The following is a 22,215-nucleotide window of genomic DNA, read 5'->3' as shown; positions in this document are numbered from 1 at the left end:
TTTTCGTTAGAAAAAAAAACTACAAATTAAAGAACTCGGTCGGCCTTTACCCGATTTAAAAATTGAAAAACAAAGTGGAAATGGACAAAAACTTCGCTGTCGTAAGTTTAGTAAAATTATTTATGATAAAAATAGCTGGTTGTGTGGTTGCGAACAAACTAATAAACTCTTCTGTTTTGTATGCGTTTTGTTTGGAGGTGACGAGACTTGGTCAAACAAAGGCACCGATGATCTTGTACATATATGGGAGAAATTGAAATCCCATGAAAAATCTAAAGTGCACATGAATAACGTTTTTAGCTTTTCAATGCTTGGTAAGTTAAATATAAAAACCCAATTAAATTCAGCTTATCGTGATACTCTATTTATATTTTATATCCTTTTTGACCATATCGTAAAACCGCCACAAAAAATTTAGGCAGCTGCCCAGATTCTGGCACTACCTTCCTAAAGTTATACGAGCCGCCACTGGGATCTACAAAAGTTATCCCAACTGTTGCCCCAAGCATTCAAATATGGTGGTTTGAGGTTGAAAAAATGTCCAACTTAAGAGAGCGAATAAAATTAGTCAACTATAAATGCTTCTAAAACAAGGTTTAAGAACATAGAATTTAATAGAAAAAAAAAACTAATTATCGTATTGCAATAAATATTAAATTTTCTTCATTGAAGGTGTTCTTGACATGACTTGTTTATTTATGACTAAACATATAGGTACGATTTCGAGTATAAAGTTAGTGGATAAAGGTGTTATGTACACAAAGTCTAGTTTAACAAGATTTTGCTTAATTTTAATATTATAGTTAATAAAAGAAAATTTTGAAAATTGTCTAAGATACTATCGTCTCACTTTCACTCATTGGAATCAGAAATAAAATAAAAAAGTTCCAATAAAAAACTCGTTTTTCTTTTAATTTGCTCAAAAGGCATTTGTAGCCCGATCAGGGAACAAAAACTTTTACGAAAACCAAAAAAAAAATAAAGGAAGGATGAAAATTTGGGAATAGGTAGTTGAAATTGTCTATTATTATATAAGATAAAGTTTACAATTCTATATCCCCTCCATTTTACAAAAATTGGGAAATACAGTGTGAAAAATATTTTCTCTGGAGTGAAAAAATATACATTTAAAATAGGCCCGGAATTGGATAAAATGACTATACCTAAGCAACTTTTGTTCTATAGAGTTTTTTCACTAAGTCAATACTTTTCGAGTTATTTGCGAGTGAATATCTTCATTTTGAACACAAAAACAAAACAAGTTTTTGGACGGTTTTTCGCAGATAACTCAAAAAGTAAGTATTCTAGCAAAAAAATATTCTTAGTAAAAATATAGCTTATAACAAATTTACAAAAAATGGTGTACGCGTGAGGTCAGCAGACCCATAAGAAGCAGACTTGTAGCTAATGAAAAGTAGGTTCTTCTTCGTCAAATTACAAATCGAATATTTCAATGTGAAATATCCAAAAACAGAGCACTTTTCGAAGAAAATTTATTACAACCTTTTTAAATTGTTTAAGAAATGGTTTAATTTTGTTTTTTTTAAAACTTCTAACATTAAAAATAGTGAGTTACGCTCAAAATATTGTTGGTCCCTTTTATTTTTTGGCACAAAAATCGCGAAAATCACCCCCTAATTAGCTTCCCAAATAAAATTAATCGTTACCGCTTCGCAGGTTACTTTACTTATGTATTATTTATATTATAAGTTTCATCGGTTAAAAGTGCTTCTTTTTGAAAAAATATGGTGTCAAATAAAACATTTTTTAATTTTGAAAAAAAAATGGAATTGTTTATGGAATTAACTTAACAATTATTAGTAATACCAAAAATCTTAAAGAGTAAAAAATGTACGTTTTGCTTTTCTGAATATTTTTGTTTTTTATTTTCTTGTTAGAGAAAAATTGGTTATGCTATGGCTGTTCAACATTTTACTAATCTCGTGATTAGTTACTCGTTCAAGCCATTGTAACTACAGCAAAAGTAAGCACTTTGAACCGATGAAACTTACAGATCATATAAATAATACATAAGCAAAGTAACTTGTGAAGTAGTAATGATAAAATTTATTTGTAATGCTAATTAGGGGGTGATTTTCGCGTTTTTTTTACCAAAAAATAAAAGGGACCAACAATATTTTGAGCGTAACTCACTTACTTTTAATGTTACAAGTTTTTTTTAAAATCAAGGATAAACCGTTTTTTAAACACTTTAACCTTTCGTTACTCGCGCCAACTTTTTGTGATCGGATACTCGCGCACGGTGCAGGAAACCGGGTCCAAAAATATGGGTCAGCAGTGTCTTAAAATTATTTTTTTTTGCAAAATTGTGTACGATTAAATTATTTAATGAATATATGATCATATAATTTTGTAGATATGCGTTTGTGTTCACATTATATTACTTTAATCAAAAATTTAATAATTTTCATTGTTATCCATTTATATGTATATACTGTTATATTTCTATTTGATATGAAAATTAAAATTTGATAATTATAGACAAAATTCAATTTAATATAAAATATTTTCAATTTTCTCAACCACGGGCATATAAATTTAGAACAACCTGTATACAACAAATTGTTATATTTAATTTTAAGAAGTGATTAAATAAGACTCAAGTGAAATCGTTAATAGGTCATTATCGTTGTTCGCGGAAGGATCGGTCATTAGCCGATGCTAAATAAGACGAAGTGGAAATAGAGAATAGGTCATTAAAATTTGTATATAGTAGAAAGTAATTTTAGAATGGGAATTAACTATTTTCTTTGAAATCCATTAAGCATATTTAGAAAGTTTAAAAATTGGTTTTGAGGAATACTGCGAATGAGAGTTGGTGGTGGAAGTTTGATTTGTGAATCTGGAAGGGATATTTAGAAAGTAGGGGAATGAATGAGAAAAGAGAGATCAGAATGTTTTGAGCTGTCGAGAAGTGAAGTCGAGTAGTAGACGGTAGTGTACGGAGAGTGAGAAAGCCGGTGTAGTTCCGTGAGTGTGGAGTATCTATCGTGGAACGAGAGGTAGGCCAGGTTGAGAGTAAAAGAACCTCCTTGAGCCAAGAGTTCCCGGTAGCTGATTGCAGTTTCGAAAAAGGTAGAACACAGCATCACGACAGAAGCAGGAAACGAGAGCTATACGAGCTAGTTTCAGAGGAGAACATTACTGGAAGCCAGGACGAGGTTTTGATTGCAGCCAAGGATAGCAGGAAACGGGTCTTGTGTGAAGACATTCTCAGTTCACCAGAAAAAGGTCAGTCTCATTTGTTTGGACATGAATGTATGGGTTTTTCGTAGTAAATACCACATTTAAAATTGAAGAAACATAATCAATAATATCAGAAAAGCTTCATCAAACTTAAATAGAATTGTTGCTAATAAATCATAATAGTTAAATGTTAATAAAAACTTTCAATTGGAAATCAAAAGGAAATAAGATTCCCATGTGTAAATGTTATGTTTAAGAATAATAAGATATAGCAAATATTAAGCAGTGATTGCCCTTTAAATAAAATAAACAATATTTTGATTACACTTGTAACCCATATGTGTTATTATTTTACTCTTTTATTTCCTATCCCGATTAGGAACCATTAAGAAATACCTAGAAGCCACGTAAGTAAGTAATTAATTTTATAAAAAGCCCTGAGATTGAAAACATATTGATATGTGATCTGGTAAATTAATTAGATTATTATTAATGCATTAATTAAATTAAATGACATATGAAAATATTATCTCATATCAATAATCAAGATCACAACAACTGTCGTCCAACGTGGAAAGCATGGAAAAGTATTTCTAGTGGCAAATTTGAAGGATAGAAAGAGTAAAGCCGGTATTTGAAAATTTATATGCCTGTGGTAAAAAGTGAGATACTTACATTTGATAACATAAAATTTTAGATCTCTTTAGGTACTAATTTTACATAACTGATTTAATAATTTATTTTACGATATTTACATTTGATATATTTATTGACAATTTATAATATTTGGGTGAGAAAAAGTCGTCTTGGTAACATACTAGTAAAATTTCATATTTGGCGGGGACAGTATTTCTTGAAAACAAATGTCTGTGACAAGAAGCCAAAGCAAAGACAACAAAAAACAAAAAGAACATTCAGACCAAGAAGATATTTTAGACACGACAATCATGGCATCAGAACAGCAAGAATTATCAGGAATAGATAAACTATTACAACTGATGCAACTCCAGTCACAAAAACTGGATGACAATCAAAGAGAAACATCAAAGAAAATGGATGAATCACAAAAAAAAATGGATGAATCACAACAAAAAATGGATCAAAAAATGGATGAAACACAACAAAAAATGGATGAAACAAAAAGAATAATGCAAGAAAATCAGAAGGAAACAAAACAAGCCATAGAAGAGAACAACAAGAAAATGGAGGAACGCATAGAAAAGTATGAAATGAAAATTAAAAATCACATGCAAGAACAAGAAATGAGATTGAAGGATCACATGAAAGAACAAGAAATGAAAACTCAAAATAAAATAAAGGAGTTAACGAATGGCCAGAAAAAGGAACTAGAAAATTTGGAAAATAAGTTGGAAAATGCTATTCAAGTAGACAGAGAAGAAGTGGAAAAAAGAATCACAGAAATAGAAAAACAAGTCACCGAAAACAGGACGCAACAGAATGTCGGAGAAAGAAGAGAAATGGTTATACATAGCACAGATGACGTGAAGATAAGGTTTGGCGGGGATATAAGAAGATTACACCCAGTGCCGTTCATAAATAGCCTGAAAAAGAAAATACAGCACATCGGAAATTTCGAAACAGCAAAAGAAACTATCAGAAACCATCTAAAATATGAAGCAAGCTTATGGTTCGATTGCAAAGAAGAAGAATTTGACAGTTGGCAACAATTTGAACAAAAATTTTTGAATTATTTCTGGGGAAAAGTCCAACAATTGGAAATTAACAAGGAATTGCAAAATGGGAAATATAATGATAGGATGGGTATATCAGAAAGGACATATGCATTACAAATTTACTATAACGCAAAACATCTACAATATAATTACTCATCGGAACAATTAGTCGAACTGATTGCAAGACATTTCGAAGAAACGCTGGAAGACCATATCACATTGCAAAACTACAAAGACATAGATAGTTTATGCCAATTCCTACAAATAAGAGAATCACGTTTAAGAGAAAGAAAATCAAGAAGGTCGCGAGAAGATTACAGGCTCCGAGAAACACAGGATTACAGAGATAGAAATCAAAATAGGAGGGACTATACAAGACGAGAATTTAATCCCAGAAGGGAAAACGAAAATAGAGACAACGGAAGAGGAAATTATGAACAAAGAAATAGGCAATGGAATGAGGACAGAAATCGAGAATACCAGAATAGAAACACCACACTCGCAAATCAAGAAAACAGAAATAATGGTAGACAAAATGAACAGGGATATCGAGAAAACCGAAACAGATCCGACAGACCAAGAGAAAATAGAAGAGAAGTAAATAATACCCAGACAGATGAATATGACGGAGAGAGACATTATGACGAAAATATAAACTACGATGAGCAACCGGCGTTTTTTCACGACGGCGCTCACTAAAAACCAAAAATCAAACAGGAATCTTTTGTAACCCCAAGGAGTTTATTAAATTGGCAAGAAACAACGAAAAGAAAAATGGAGGGAATTTAAAATTTGTGGATGGATTTATCAACGAGAAACCAATTAAAATTATGATAGACACTGGATCTGAAATAACATTGGTCAACAGAAAACTAATAGAAGAAGTTAACTTAACAAATTTAATTTACAAAATACCTAGGGTAAATTTAGTGGGCGCAAACAAACGGACATTGGCAACTATAAATGAAGGCATACGAGTAATGGTACGAATGGGTAAGAAGATGTATGCACTACAATGTGTAATAATGCCAAACATGTCACATGACATGATAGTAGGAGTTGACGAATTGGCAGAAAAACATGTAGTGATAGATTTAAAAAATAATACGATGAATCTAACAGAAGAAAAAGAAGAAGAACAGGACAAGGAACAGGAGAAACAAAATACGGACGAATCAGGTAAAGAACAAACAGTGGAAATGAATTTGGCAACGAAGCAAGGACAAAGAAGAAAAGGGAGAAAAAGTCAGAAAAAGACAAAAGAAAATGAAACCTGTGGCTCCTCAAAAGAAGAGTTGAGCCCAGAAGAAGAAAAATTGAGAGTATCAAAAGCAAAAGAAAACTGGGATTCCTCAAAAGAAGAGATGAGCTCAGGAGAAGAAGAAATAAAGCTAACAAATGAAAGCGAAAAAGATATGATCGAAACAGTGGCATTTGAAGAGGAGGCATATGAAAACGAGGATGCAGGATACACGGTAAAAGTATGTGAAAAATCTGAGGAAAAAGACAGAAGATTGATATGGGAAAAAGGGAAAGACAACATAATAGCCGACACTCTAACACAGGATGAGGACACTGAAAATAAGGAAACAATTACTCTACAGGTGGGACTAATTAGAGTAATACAAGAAGAAGGGGTATAAGATGTAGATTAAAGTAAGGAAATATACAGGGAGTTGGTTTTGCCTCGAGAAAATTTATTTAAAAATACAGATAAATTTTATCGAATACAAGGCGGGGATTTGTTATATTTCTATTTGATATGAAAATTAAAATTTGATAATTATAGACAAAATTCAATTTAATATAAAATATTTTCAATTTTCTCAACCACGGGCATATAAATTTAGAACAACCTGTATACAACAAATTGTTATATTTAATTTTAAGAAGTGATTAAATAAGACTCAAGTGAAATCGTTAATAGGTCATTATCGTTGTTCGCGGAAGGATCGGTCATTAGCCGATGCTAAATAAGACGAAGTGGAAATAGAGAATAGGTCATTAAAATTTGTATATAGTAGAAAGTAATTTTAGAATGGGAATTAACTATTTTCTTTGAAATCCATTAAGCATATTTAGAAAGTTTAAAAATTGGTTTTGAGGAATACTGCGAATGAGAGTTGGTGGTGGAAGTTTGATTTGTGAATCTGGAAGGGATATTTAGAAAGTAGGGGAATGAATGAGAAAAGAGAGATCAGAATGTTTTGAGCTGTCGAGAAGTGAAGTCGAGTAGTAGACGGTAGTGTACGGAGAGTGAGAAAGCCGGTGTAGTTCCGTGAGTGTGGAGTATCTATCGTGGAACGAGAGGTAGGCCAGGTTGAGAGTAAAAGAACCTCCTTGAGCCAAGAGTTCCCGGTAGCTGATTGCAGTTTCGAAAAAGGTAGAACACAGCATCACGACAGAAGCAGGAAACGAGAGCTATACGAGCTAGTTTCAGAGGAGAACATTACTGGAAGCCAGGACGAGGTTTTGATTGCAGCCAAGGATAGCAGGAAACGGGTCTTGTGTGAAGACATTCTCAGTTCACCAGAAAAAGGTCAGTCTCATTTGTTTGGACATGAATGTATGGGTTTTTCGTAGTAAATACCACATTTAAAATTGAAGAAACATAATCAATAATATCAGAAAAGCTTCATCAAACTTAAATAGAATTGTTGCTAATAAATCATAATAGTTAAATGTTAATAAAAACTTTCAATTGGAAATCAAAAGGAAATAAGATTCCCATGTGTAAATGTTATGTTTAAGAATAATAAGATATAGCAAATATTAAGCAGTGATTGCCATTTAAATAAAATAAACAATATTTTGATTACACTTGTAACCCATATGTGTTATTATTTTACTCTTTTCTTTCCTATCCCGATTAGGAACCATTAAGAAATACCTAGAAGCTACGTAAGTAAGTAATTAATTTTATAAAAAGCCCTGAGATTGAAAACATATTGATATGTGATCTGGTAAATTAATTAGATTATTATTAATGCATTAATTAAATTAAATGACATATGAAAATATTATCTCATATCAATAATCAAGATCACATCAATACAAAAACTTTGGAAGTGAAAGAAAAATTGAATATGGTTAAATTTGTTTACTAAGAACTTTAGATCTTAATTCAATACACAAAAAAATTAAAAATAAAGAGTAATTGTAGTAACAAAAAAAGTTATAAAAATTAATTAACGTTTTTAAAACATGAAATACACAATGGTGTCACATTCATTGGAACAATGGTGTTCCAAACAGATATTTTGAGCATATTTGGCAGTAAAACTTTGTTTTTCTATTTTTCTTCCAATCACAAACAGCACAGCGATCTGAAGTTCCTGGTGTTACGACTGGTACTTGTTCTGTTGGTAAACCACATATCTCCCTAAACCTCATTCTGATGGTTCTGGGTAAGTTATATATTTATATTTATATATATAAATATAAATAAACTAATCTATAAACATTGAAAATAAGGAAAAGATCTTAAATTACCTTACTAATTCAAAATATCGATGTGTGATCCAAACACAAAAATTGGTGCACAAATACTCGCACACGGTGTACGGGACCGTGTTGCGTAATAACAAAAGGACAGTACTATTTTTTACACTGCGAACTGACTTTACCCACAGTTGATTGACCACTGAAGAAGTATACGAAGTAGCCATTCAAAATCCCCACTACAAGCAGAGTTACAGGAATTTATTTACAGGCCCGGTCTCCCACACCGTGTGCGAGTAACGGAGGGTTAAAAAATTTAAAATTAATTTTCCCCGAAAAGTGCTCCGATTTTGGGTTATTTCACATTGAAATATTCGATTTGGAATTTGACGAAGAAGAACCTACTCTTCATTAGATACAATTCTGCTTCTACTGGGTCTATAGATCTCAAGCATACACCATTTTTTTCAGTTATTTATAAGCTATATTTTTGCTAAAAATATTTTTTTCGCTGAAATACTTACTTTTTGAGTTATCTCCGAAAAATGTCCAAAAACATGTTTTTTTCTGTTAAAACTGAACATATTCACTTGCAAAAATATCTCGAAAAGTATTGACTAGAATCAGTCATTTTATCCAATTCCGGAATTATTTTGAATGTATATTTTTCAGCTTCGAGAGGGGTATTCCCCTCCATTTTTGTAAAATGGAGGGGATGTAGAATTGTAAACTTTTTCTTATATAATAATAGACAGTTTCAACTACCTATTCCCAAATTTTCATCCTTCCTTTATTTTTTTGGGTCAGATTGTTCTTTGATCGGGCTATTGAGTAAAAGTAATAGCTGTAGCTGAAATGTTACTAAGTCCTTCCTGTACAATAACAGAGTTACTATTTTAAAATTCTAGATAACTGTAACAGTACATTAGAAAACAACAAAAAATCTATTTTTTTTTTCAAAAATATCTACCCTCGATAAAAATAGAATCTATTTTTAGCAAACGCTAAACAAAATCACAAATTGAATATAACGACCAACTTGAAAGTGTTTATTTTCTTCTGTGTACTCCTCTGGACTCATCTTCACAGTATTGTGTTTGAACGATACTAGAGATGGCAATAACTGTCGTTTTAAATAAAAATTTAAGTGGAAATGTGTATTTGCGACAAACACGAAACGAAATAAAGGTCAGAAGATATAAGATCCAGCACTAGTCTTGCAATTAAATAAACAGAAGAGTGAATCTTTGACATTATTAAAAAGAAAATATTTTTTTGTTATTACAATAATCTGCGACTTTTCTCAAATACCTACTAGAGAAAATAGGGAAAGGTAAAGCAGTATAGTAGAAAAAAGAAAACAACCAAAATCTGGGGAGACTGTAACCAAAGAAAGTATTCCACCTGTTGTCAATCTGATGGTATGGAAACGATATTTATTGTCGTTTTCTGTGCTACTTCGATTAATAACTTATTTTGTTTTTCGGTAGATGGCTCTAGTTCATCCGCGGCATTTCGTTCTTTGAAATTCGGAAAGGTCCAAAGCATGGTACCTGGGGAAATCGGAGAGAAGAGGATATAGGACTACTGATGAGGAGGCAAAAACCTCCGAAACTGGTATAGACTCTTCCTGCACTCTCCGATTTGACCAGAGTATTATGCAGCTGCTGAATTTTCGTGTTGCAAAGAAATTGAAAATGTTTATGGGTGATTCGCCAAAATAGACGGCAATTTCGAGGTAGAGAAATTTAATTTAAAACATGGTTTAGAATTAGTTCATTGTTAAATATTTTTTATAAAATGAGCTATTCAACTTAGCCATGATACCAGCAGAGATCATTTTTAAATATTTTCCGAAAAACGGAAATGTTGTGACTTCGGAGTTGACAAGTGTACACGGTGTTGACGTCATTCTCTGTTAATTGAAATTTATGATCGTAACAATTAAACAAAAACTGGTATGTAATAAAACTATACAAAACACTTCCATTTTGATATAAAGTACTACAGAGAAACATGAAAAATAGGTAAAATATCAATTGCGTCGGAGTTGATTTAGACCGGCCTTCATATTGACAAGACTTTCCAATATGTAGCCGTGTCTTTTTAAACTTCAAAAATCTAATCTGTTTTTGAACACAATCTTGGCATTTCCTTTCTTCACATTCTTCTGTCTTTTCTCCATTTTCTCCATGTCAACATAATTATTTGTTATCCGCTTCCACACATGAGCTCCATGTTTTCACATAATGTGCCTACATAGACAGCAGATGTCTCTTTTATCAACATTAGAGAAGACTACCCAAAATGTTATATTCTTACAAAAATAAGCATAGCTGCATAAAAAATTACTTTCCTTCATAAAATCTTTATTCAACGATTTTGGGGGCTTTCGCCTTCATTTTTCCGTCGTACTCAAGTGTATACGAGCCATTTTCTATAAAAAGAAGATAATTACCAAACCGACCGAAACATCTTGACAGCTTACCCAGTAACCCTTTTCCTATATCAGATTAAATTTAAATTGTATTTTTTTAGTTTAAGAATGACCATTCACACACTTTAAACAACTCCGAGGCACGTTCGTCGACTCCGAGGCACGACTGGGCTTCGGAGTTGATTGCTTCGGTGTTGATGATTTCATACATTTTTAATTCTACTTTCTACAAAATATTAAAAATAATTCTGCTTTATTCATCGTGTGTCAAAAAAACTTTATAGCGCATACTTAGACGAAAAACATATTAAAAAATTAGCAAAATTAAGCTTTTACGAAGGCTTCGGTGTTGACTGTATAAAAACATACGCTTAGCTTAAGACACCTTAAAAAATTTTCTATCGCTTAATGATATTATGTTCGTCCACTTTCTTCCACAATTTGGGTTAGACTGAAGCGTTCTTCTCTTGTCAAGCTGCCTGCCATACAGTATAGTGCAGTTTGGCCTAAATTTTCATATATTTTCATGAGGCCTCGGTGTTGATGCACAAAGTTGGTTACAGTTTTTAGTAGTAGATTTTTATGGTTTAATTTTAAAAATGAAAATTATTAATTTGACAGTTTTAAATTACATTGGGTTTTTAATTAATTATTGATAAAATAATCTGCACTTTTGTAACTTTTCAGTGTGTAATACTATAAAACAGATCAAAAACCAAGGTGGGTTACAGCCTCGGAGTTGATATTGTGACATTAAAATTGCATAGAATGCTTGTAAAAATACTTTTTTTAATTATTGTTAAGTGGCGTATATTCACCTATTGTATAACTTAACTTTGGCAACACAATTTGAAACACAGTATGTAAAGGACTTAAGAAAAAAGCGAGTTACACAATATGCCGCTTATTTTGGCGAACCACCCTTATACATTTTTAATTCATTTACTCTTTGGTTGAGTACTAAGGAATCTTTCTTGTTGGAACTTTTACCACGCTGAGCAGATGGGACGTGAATTATTTAAAATTCCCTCATCTTAATTTCCTCGGCATACTGTATGATTTATAAATTTTAGAAATCTCGGGAGGTTCTAACCAAAGAAAGTATACCACCTCTTGTCAATATGGTGGTATGGGAACGATATTTATTGTAGTTTTCTGTACTACTTCGATTGATAACTTATTTTATTTATATTCAATTTGTCATGAAGTCGTGATTAATAGGTACACAAGGTGTAATAAAATGGCCACCTCGGTGATCAGACTTAACTCCCCTAGATTTTTATTTTCACTTAAATGTACAGTTTGTATTATATGCGACTTGATGTATTGCACTTGAATAGGACTATACACATACACGATAATAGACTATTAAATCCATGTATGGATTTATATACGGTAGAGGGTTAACTGTTAAAAGCCCAACCTTTTTAGGTTCCATGTACGCCCAAGGGTGGGTAAAAAATATCCACCTCGAAAATAGCTAATATATTTATTGAGAGTTGTTGAAAATGGATCAAACTTAAGAATCTTATGCTTATTTTATGCTTATCTTATGCTTAATAAACACAGCATCTTCTAAAATATTAATATAAACAATTTACAAACCTTACAACAAAATTACAATGTACATCAAAATTAACATACCAGTAAGTCAGATTTGTCGATTTTCTCCATATTCTTTCTTTCAGCCTCCTCATTGGCGGATAATTATGTAGATTATGTAATTATACATCGATAATTATATGGATTATATTCCTACCAACGAGAAATTATATAGAAACCTTTAGTAACAAGTTTTGCCAAGGGTGTACTTTTCGGCGGGCGTAATTTCGGCCGGTAATCCCTTGGCCTACCTGCATAAATCAGGGGGTACCATTTATGACAGGGGTAATTTCGGCCGAGGGGTTGATGTTTACGATGAGATTAAAATATTGGTAATTACGCTTAATAGTTTCTGTAAAATATTAATTGTGTATTTATTTGGAAATACCTAATCCTACGCCGCTGTAAAATTCACAAATAACAGGTATAAAATTATAGTTGTAGAAAAGTTTCAGTTTTGTTAACAGGACGTATTAAAAAGTGGTGAAGTACGTTGGAGGTGTATAAAGAAAAATTTAAGATGTTTAGCCAAACTGTACACTGTTGGTGCGGAATACACAGTTACTAGAAGTGAATTAATCCACAACCACGAGTCCGATGAAACTACGTTGGAGAGAAAAATAGTGACGACTTCATGCAAGCGCAAAGCTGTGGAAGACATATCGGAGAAACCTTCAAAAATTATTAAAAGCGTTCTTTCAAATCATTTGCCAGAGAATTTGTCATCGATAGATGTCAGTCTAATAAGAAGAAATTTGTACAACAGCCGCCGTAAGCTCTTACCAGCCCTGCCTAAGGATATTCACGATGTACATTCTGTACTCGATAGTTATGGACCGAAAACCACAACAGGTGAAAATTTTTTGTTTATTAACAGCACAGCTGATAATATCATTGTTTTTTCTTGCCATACAAATATAATAAGTTTATGTAAAATGAAAGATTTTTACATGGATGGCACATTTTCTTATTGTACAAAATATTTTTATCAGTTATTTACCATCCATGGACTAGAAAATGGGCATTATGTTCCTCTTTTGTATTGTCTGTTGCCCAATAAGACCAGTGACACATATATGAGACTTTTTCTGTTGGTAAAATCTAAAATTTTTGAACTTTATAATATTGTTTTTGAACCGAAGGAGGTATTTGTGGATTTTGAAATCGCAATTCATAACGCATTAAAAGTTGTCTTTCCCAAAACCAAACTAAATGGTTGTAGATTCCACTTGCACCAGGCGTGGTATAGGAAAATACAATCATTAGGGTTAACCCAAATGTATAAAGATAAAAACTGCGAGGAAAGCAAATGGCTTACTCATACTTTTGAGCTAACTTATTTAGACCCCTCTGAAGTTGAAGATTGTTTCATATTTGATCTCAGGTCATACAAACCGGACCATAAACTTATAGATAAATACGCAGACTATTTATTAGAAAACTACATAGCGCCAGAATCTCATTTTCCACCAAATATATGGGCATATGAAAACCCATCAATTAAAAGAACCACAAATGCCTGCGAATCATTCCATTCGCACTTTAATTCTAGTTTTTATTCAAGTCACCCTTCTATATTTATTTTTATAGAAAAATTAAAAGATTGTCAGATCGATGCATATTTAAAAATAAAAAATTTAAATATTCCAGCAAAAATTAAAGACAAACAAGTAAAACACAAACTAAAATTTATCGAAAACATGGTAAATATGCTTCGATCTGACAATATTTCTAGAATTAATTTCGTTAAATCTGTATCACATCTAAACGTTTTTTAAGTTTACTTAAGTTATAGAAATAAGTTGATGTAATAATTTTATTGAAATAAAGAAATATTTTAATATAAAGCATTCTGTTATTTTATTTGATTTGCGGCCGAAAATACCTATGAGATAAGGAAGCAACTTAAAACCTCCGGCCGAATTTACCTACCGGCTTTTAGTACCTGCCCTTTTTCCGGCCGAAATTGCATCCGCCCGTACTTTTTATGCCCATCCATATTTAACTCAAGATGCTGCTTTTATTTTCAAAAATATTGGTAGAACCAAATTAACATTCGATAATAGGCTGTCTTTTTAACAGTAAATAATTAAAAAAAAAATTAAACATGTAATAAATATGTTACAAGGGAATACGCATTAGGTGGACATTTCTTAACCACCCTTGGGCGTTTAAGGGTTAAACATCGGTATTGAGTTCCTATTTATTAAATAACTGTTAGAATAATAACAAACCACCTCTATGAAATACATTACAGCCTCCTACTAAAGACGTTAATATTTTACCGCCGTTGCTTTGTTCATTTCTTTTGCATGTAAACAGCGACAATGAGCCAGATTTATTTGAAGCTACGAATTTTCAATGAGATTATGGGCTTTTTTATTTATTTTTCTTCGTTCTTTTGGAGTTAATTAGGTACTTAGTCTGGCTGTTTCGGATTGACCGAATCGTCGACGAAAAATAGGAACACGGGCAGATATTTTTTTTTCGGTGGGACTTAAGAATACCGTTAAATTGACTTTAATTGAGGCTGTTATGCAGAAAATGTAGATATTTCGTACTTGAGTCACTTGAAATGCGGTAAACAATGGACATATGGTATGGCTTTCAAGTGGAGAAAATATATACAGGGTGAGTAACCACTAACGGGACGGAAGATTACAGCGAAATGGTAAAAGATTTGTAAACATTTTTAAATGAGTTGTTTGTAAGTTGATAAAGGCAACATTTTAAAATTATTTTTAAATATACAGGGTGTTCGGAGTGTTTTAAATATACATATGTACATAGTGTTCGGAGCTATGTTGACTTTTCTTAAAATTTAAAGTTTTTAAAGAAGGCTTATTCTGAAGTTATTTAAGAAATTATAAAAAAAATACTTCTATATTTAAATAGATGGATACTGGTTGAATATATTCCAATATTGATTATTACGCATTTATATACAGAGTGTTCAAAATTTACAGTTTCATTTTTGGATTATTTAATATGCCATATTATGCCTATTTTAAATGGAACACCATGTATATTAATAAATAATTATACTAAACAGATTTATCTCTTTCGAATGGTGTATGGATGTCCTATACCTAGGTGTCATAATTTTTGGGTAATTTGCAATTATTTAAATTCTTAATCTGTAAATCGATTTTAAAACAAAAGATGTAGTTAATTAATGTCATTGTATGACATTGTCATTTTATTACAGTATGGTCTGGTAATTATCAAAAATATCAACAACCCTGTATGATATTCAAATTTAATTGTTCCTAAAAATGAACAATCACGCTATCTACGGAAGCTACCTAGGTCACCACTCTCACCAGGATTGAAAAGGATAGATTTTTTAAACGGGGTTATATTAAAAATATTGTATACTATGCTACACTTCCTACTACTCCAGATGATAATAATATTTATGCAATTAAGAATTTCGAACGCTTTTGCGTCTATAACACCATCTATGTTAAATAATTTAAGCAAATCATTTGAAGATAAAGTCGCTTGTTGTATTGCACAAACATTGTTGAAAGTAAACATTTTGAACATCTATTACATAACTGATAATTTTTTACTTATAGTAAGTTGTGGTTCATTTTGTATTATTTATGTATTTGTTTTAATAAAAATTTTTGTTTCGTTATGTATTTAATTATTTTCAATAACGAAAAAAATTATTTTACGAATCAGTAACTAAAAGTATACATTTTTATTTACAACTACTCGTTTATACTATGCCAAGATAATGGGTTTAAAAATCGACAGTGACTCTAAAATAAATATTTTTAAAATCGATTTACCGTTTACTAAAATTGTAAATTACGTGAAAACTATGACTCCTAGTTGTAGAACATCCATATACCATTCGAAAGAGAAATCTTTGTTTAGTATAATAATTTATTAATATACGGTGTTCTATTTAAAATAAGTATCATATGACACATTAAATAATCCAATAATGAAACTGTAAATTTTGATGGAATACATTAATTATAAGATAATTACCAGACCGTACTGTCATGAAATGACAATGCGATACAATGACATTATTTAACTACATCTTTTTTATTAAATGGATTTACAGATTAAGAATTTAAATTATTGTAAATTAGGCAAAAACTATGAGACCTAGGTATAGGACATCCATATACCATTCGAAAGAGGTAAATTTGTTTAGTATAATTATTTACTAATGTACATGGTGCTCTATGTAAAATAAGCATCATATTACACATTGGATGATCCAATAATGAAACTGTAAATTTTGAACACCCTGTAAATAAATGTTTAATAATTAATTATGGAATACATTCAACCAATATCCAACTATTTAGATGTAAAAGGGATGTTTTTATAACTTCTTAAGTAGCTTGAGAATAAGCCTTTTTTAAAACTCTACATTTTATGAAAAGTCAACATAACCCAGAACACTCTGTACATAGGTATAAAAAATGCAACAAAATATAGGATGTTCCATAAGAAAAAATATAACTTTGATACGCCGCCATTTATTGGGACACCCTATATATTTCAAAATAATTTTACAATGTAGCTTTGATCAACTTACAAACTATTAATTTAAAAAAAATTTCAAATCTTTTACCAATTCGTTGCAATTTTCCGTCCCGTTAGTGGTGACTCACCTTATATAAAAAAACTATTACAGTTAAATACATAGCTGGATAAAAACAACTCGTACACCTTCAGCTCTATCAGCTGTAGTGCAGACATTTAAATATAAATTAGAACTTAATATTAATAATTAACTCACTATAGCTGTGTATATATATTTCAACTATTGCAATTATTGGTCCTGAAGCTTACACATTCATTATTACAATTTTTTATTTAGATCTTGAAATTTATTATTATTACATATTAGAATTACGTAGAAAACTATTAGCTCAAAAATATTGTATAAAGCTGACTAAGACTGTGTGGCACCTTTTAACAAATCTGGCTTTATTAAACATATGATCGTAGAATACAGAAAGTATGTTCTACTATGTATTAATAGATATAATATTTTTAGACGTACCTAAAGCCTTCGACAAAGTATGGCATGAAGGTTTAAGACTGATTTATGTTACACCGGGACGTGGACGGCACGGCGCGCAGAACAATAGAAATCGCACATCCTCGGCACTTCCCGGTCTCGCCTCCTTCCGTCGTAAGATAAATCAGCCAATTCTTTTCAAATCGGACGATCCTTCAACGTGCCTCGTCCCGTCCACGTCCCCGTTGTAACATCAATCCGGCTTTATTCTACTAATTACACTTAATAATTATATAATAAATATACTTAATTCTACTAAAATTCTTATGCCTAAACAATATTCAGAAATATTGTAGTCATACATATCTGACCGACATTTCAGAATAAAGCAAGACGTATATACAGATCTAAAAGAAATCAAAGCAGAAGTACCCCAAGGAAGTCTATTAAGCCCGGTCCTGTTATACACATACGACATACCTGAACTAGAAAATGATACTATAACTACATTTTTAGATTATACTCTTATCCTAGCAGTAGGTGGTACCAGCGAAGAAGCAGCAGAAAAATTACAGTTTGTCGATCAATAAAATCAACAATTGGACTAAGAAATGGAAAATCATATTAAATTAATTTAAACCAATTCACGTTAATTTTACAAATAAAAAAATAATGTGTGTGCACTTTGTACGCACGTAAGAAGCTATACTTCTATTATATGATTTCTTAAAAAATAAATATACTTTAAAGTTTGTTTTAATTTTTTTTAAACACCAAACTAATTTTGTGCTTACCGCTTTCAAAAAAATAAAAAAAAGTATAGGATTGCTCCGTGTTCGAACTCAAGACCTCTCGATCTCTGGCCGAATACTACACCAAATAGGCTACGAGGACTGTGCCTGTATCGGTTCGGACGTACCTAATGACAATTCACGGTAACAAACAGGCAAGGTGAAGTATAATCAATATACAATAAAATGTTTTAATAATACTCATCTTACTCCTGAGGAAGACAAATCCAAAGACACAAAAATTATAATAAATATATTTACTAAAATAACTGACATATTCTTTTCACACCTTTTTTTTGCACTGATATTTTTATACATAACTTGAAAGATAGCAACTAAACGCCATACTAAACGCCAAACAAAAATCAAAAATATTACAATTAGAATAAATGATGCCAAAATACACTGAAGATCGTGCACTGATAATATATTCGTTCTGCAGCAGATAATAGAAAAACGGAAGGCAAGGAATCTATCTACCCACCTATTGTTTGTAGATTTGGAGAAGGCATACGATACGGTACCTTTGAAAAAACTGTTTCAAACATTGACGAAGGTAGGTCTCAGTAGAGAGTATGTGGATGCTATCGCAAATATATACAAAAATGCAAGAAGTGTCGTTAAAGAAGGAAACTTTATATCTGAATCATCCCCTATATCAAAGGGGCTTAAACAAGGATGTTGTCTGTCTCCGACTTTATTTAAAATATATATTCAATCATCGCTAGAGCAGTGGAGGAAACAAGTATCCGGAATGGGAATAGACATAGGCAGTGGTAAATGTCTAACAACTTTGTTTTTTGCAGATGATCAGGTAGTCGTAGCGAATGATGAGGAAGACATGGACTACATGTTTAGAAAACTAAAGAAAGAATATGAAAAATGGGGCCTCAATATGAATATGTCAAAGACAGAGTATCTTAAAATAGGGGATGATGAAGAAGATCCAGAGTTAGAAATTAGAAACACGAAAAGATGTAATGAATATAAATATCTCGGATCTATAATATCTAAAGAAGGCACTACCAAAAGAGACATCAAAAAGAGAACGCAGCAGGGCAAAAAAGCGGTAAACATTCTGAGCTCTCTACTGTGGTCTAAAGATATAAGGCAAGAAACGAAATTGACAATCTATCGTACCTTGGTAGAGCCTATTATGACTTATGGGGCAGAAGTTTGGCAGATGACAAAAAAAGATAGGAAAAGAATAGAAGTAGTAGAAATGGATGATCTAAGGAGAGCGTGTGGTATATCTAAAAAATATCACATCAGGAATGAAGATATTAGAAGGAGGACACATACTGTATATTCCAGTGTAGATAAAATTGAAACTAGACAACTAGTGTGGTATGGTCACGTGAAACGAATGAGTGAAGATAGATGGCCAAAGAAAGCTTTAAATTACATACCACACCAAAGAAGAAGAAGGGGAAGACCTTCAGTTGCCTGGGAAGAAAATGTACGGCACATCATGAAAGGTAGAGCCATCAAAGAAGACGAATGGATGGACAGAAAACGATGGCGGTAGAAATGCGAGAAGCGGCAGAGGCTGTAGGAGCCTTGCTGATAGATAGATCTTCCGCAAAATACTTAAGTATCACACTTAATGCGAGATTCACTGGAAACTCCATACTAAAAAGGAAAGGGAGGAACTAGGTATCCGTTACAAACAACATGTAGGTACATATTGGCTAATGAACAGAAACTCACCAATGTCCACACATAACAAACAACTGATATAAAAACAAATATTGAGACCAGTATGAACGTATGATTGCCTAACTCTTGGACTGTGCCAATTCAAGCAATATCTAGATCAGCATCCAGAGACTCCAGAATAAAGTGTTAAGGAACATTGTTTATGCTCCTTGGTATCAGAAATATCGACCTACTCAAGTACCTCGAGATGGAATATTTAGATAATGTTATCAAGAAGATGGCAGGCAGTCACGAATAACGGCTCCAGAGTCATGTAAACATCGAAGTCATCGAGCTCCTCAATGGTACTGAGAAAAGAGATTAAAATAAAGAAAACAATAACCTACCTGAATTAAGACACGAAATAGAAATCAGTTTTCAGGAAGTAGAGATAGCCATAAATTCACTTAAAAACAGAAAGTCACCAGGACCAGACGGAATAACCAATGAGCTTCTAAAATACGGAGGAGAAAGTATAACCCTAGAGATGACAAAACTTATACAAAAACTAATATTGCACTGCAAGATACCAGACACATGGAGAAACAGCATAATCATACCAATGTTCAAGAAAGGAGACAAAGAAGACCCCAACAATTATAGAGGTATACATCTACTGAACACCGCACTTAAGCTAACCACAAAAGTCCTAACCAACAAAATCAATAAACTAACAACTTTATCAGATGAACAACATAGATTCAGATCCGGAAGATCCTGCGTAGACGCCGTATTTGTACTGAGACAAATCACAGAAAAGGCCATTGAGTACAATATACCAGCATATCTATGTTTTATAGACCTGACAAAGGCTTTCCATCGCATCCAAGTCTTACATTTACCGTATAGTAGATATATACCAATCAATATTATACAAACCATCGAAAACATCTATTTTCTTAATCGAATACAGTCAAAGATAAATGGAAAACTAACGCAGTTTATACCAGTGCAAAGCGGAGTCAGACAAGGTGACTCATTAAGCCCACTGCTCTTTAATATAATAATGGACGAAACAATAGAAGCAGTACGTAAAGGTCATGGTTACAGAATGGGAAACAAAGAAATCCAAATATTATGTTATACAGACGACGCCGGCTAAAAACGCCGAGACAGAAGACCTTCTCCAAAGATTAACACACATCTTCAATACAACAGCCAAGAAATACAATATGATAATATCAGCAGAAAAAACCAAATGTATGACAACATCTAAATACCCACTACGATGTAAAATCGAAATTGATGGGAATATGATAAAGCAGGAAGTATGGTTTAGATATCTGGGAATAGATATAACCAGTTACGGAGATGTTAAAGAGGAAGTACGACAACAAAGCTTAAAAACAAGTAAAACGGCGGGATCCTTTAATGACACAATCTGGAAGAAAAAACACCTAAGACAAGACACAAAAGCAAGAATCTATAAAGCAGCAATTAGACCTATATTGACATACACGGCGGAGACAAGACCTGACACATCTAAAACGAGACGACTACTAGAAACAACAGAGATGAAAATACTCCGAAGAATATCAGGGAAAAGTCTGTCGGATAGGGAGAGAAGCGAAAACATAAGAAGATCATGCAATGTAGAAGACATAAATGGATGAGTGACAAAACGGAAACAGGAGTGGAACGAACACATTAGTAGAATAGCAAAGGATAGGACAGTACGAATAGCACGAGATAAGTCACCAAATGGACGAAGAAGTATTGGCACACCAAGAAAAGATGGTGCCATAACTTAAATAATTTAGGAGTCTAATATTGAAAAAGAATCAGGCTTTAAAGTCTACATACAAGAAGGAAGAAGAAGAAGAAAATCGCTTTAGTTCATGTTAAATGTTAACTAGTGTAAAAGCAGAGCATAGTGCTGTGTTGTGTGTTAGCTATATAGTGCATACTTGTTAGATAAAATTATATGGAAGACATTATAGGGTTAAGCTATTAGAGTTTATGTATGATTTAGTAATAAGTCAAAGAAGAATTGATGATTTGTCAACTGTGACCAGGTTTTTGTAGTATTAATTCTAAGTATGAAGTAAACAGAAGAGATTTGCTTTTTGGTCTATTTATTATGTTTGTACATTTCCGAGTACACGACGAGTAGTCAGTGGTTTGGTCGTCTATCAGTTTATCTGTCAGGTATCTGGTTGTTAAGGTATTGGTTTATTTATTCATTTTTGATTATATCCATTTCTCTTTTTTTCTGTTTGTTGAGGTTGTTTAATACATTTCAAAATAACAACAATTCTTGGAACAATAAGGCTACAATGGCCAAGAAATTTGAGGCTTTCAAGGCAGATCAGTACAAGTATTATTATGTAGCCGTATTTATAGCCGCAG

This window comes from Diabrotica virgifera, chromosome 7 (assembly GCF_917563875.1).
Source record: "Diabrotica virgifera virgifera chromosome 7, PGI_DIABVI_V3a".
NCBI lineage: Eukaryota > Metazoa > Arthropoda > Insecta > Coleoptera > Chrysomelidae > Diabrotica > Diabrotica virgifera.
This window is presented reverse-complemented; position numbering follows the sequence as displayed.